Below are 1,703 nucleotides of genomic sequence, written 5' to 3'. Positions count from 1 at the left end.
CTCTGGGAATCCAATCAAAGAGAGGGAGGAGGAAATATATGAGCAAGGGAGGTCAAGATCATGATAGAAAAATCTACAGAAACAGCTAAACCAAGCTTGTGGAAACTCATTAACTCTAGACCAACAGCTATGGAGCCTCCAAGGAACTGAACTAGACCCTCTATATGTGGAAAACAGTGGTAAAGCTTGGACTATCTGAGGGGGGCTCCTGGGCAGTAAGACCAGAATCTATCCCTGATGCACAAGGTAGCTTGTTGAGACCCATTTTCTATTGTGGGAGGTCATGCTCTGCCTTAATGAAGGGGGAGGGGCTTGGTCCTGCCCCAAACTAATGTGCCAGACTTTGTTGGCTACCTATGAGAGCCCTTACCAATTGGGAGAAGTAGATGGGAAAGGTGGGCTGGAGGGGAAGAAGGGGTGGGTGGGAATAGAGGTGGAGAGAAGAACTGTTTTCCTTATTATTTTATTATTGTTGTTATTTGTTTGTTTAATAACATAAATCACGTATTTTTAAAATATATTCAGTGTATTGCAATCAGTTGATTGATTCAATATTCTTTTTCACACATAAATTATCTCAAAATTGAACAGAAGGCTTTCTCTACATTTGCTACTGTGCTTTTGTGGCCAACTTTACTTAACTCTGACAGTGACTTTGGTCTTATTACAAAAATGTTTTATAAATACATCCTATATATTTTCTGCCTCCAGCTTGGAATCACTCATTCTTCAAAGACCATAATCTTATGTTTAATAGCTCTTTAAAAACATTATCTGGGTTCCCAGGGGGATAAAGCCATTGTGTTGCCATTGTATCAAAAGTTTTTCAGTAATAAGTTTAGTTTTAATATTTCATTTTATTGTTTAGTATGTGTATGTGTCTGTGTCTGTCTATGTATATGTGCACATAGGTGTTCTCATGGGGACCATTAGGTATCTTGTTCACTTTGAGCTAAACTGGTTGCTGGGAACTAAGTACAGGTCATCTTCAAGAAAAGTGCTAGTGCTGTGTACACCATCAAGGGATTGGACACCTGACTGAGTCAGCAAGAGAATGAAGAAAGAACATATGCAAACATACATACTGACAAACTGGGATCAGGTGGGGTGTGTTTACTCAGAAGGGAAACACCTACTATGATCCAAAAGCACAACCTGGAACCACAGCACTTTCATTACATACAGCACAGCTTGTGGATGTCCCTAAATTTGATAGGACATCTCTGTGGGTGAGTACCCTTGGAATCCAGAAGAAGTAAGTTGCAGTTGCTAGTTTTTGTACACACTGTCAACATTTGCACAGCAACTAGAGGACAGCTCTACCAATTCCCAACTTGATCCGTATGTGGAAGGCTTTGTCATTGTCGTGGATCTGAGGCACGGGATCCTTGACATGACTGTGCCTATGTCAAGCAGTACAGATCACTCATGCTTCATCCATCCTTTACAGTCAGGGATTCCTCAGCTCCCCGTGTATGAGCCTTTATTCCCTGACCCATATCTCCAGGCCCCATAAATAACATTTGAAAAAGAAAATATTGTTCAGAGACTATGACTATATTTCCAGATCAAATTGACATTAAATTTTCTGGTTTTTCTGGTGATTATTTTTCTCTCAATTCATCAATTTTATGCCTTAAAAATATTACTTATGTATATATTGATCTATAGTATATGTAAAGTAGTTTCAGATACTTTCTTTT

This window comes from Microtus ochrogaster, chromosome 16 (assembly GCF_000317375.1).
Source record: "Microtus ochrogaster isolate Prairie Vole_2 chromosome 16, MicOch1.0, whole genome shotgun sequence".
Classification (NCBI taxonomy): domain Eukaryota; kingdom Metazoa; phylum Chordata; class Mammalia; order Rodentia; family Cricetidae; genus Microtus; species Microtus ochrogaster.
This window is presented reverse-complemented; position numbering follows the sequence as displayed.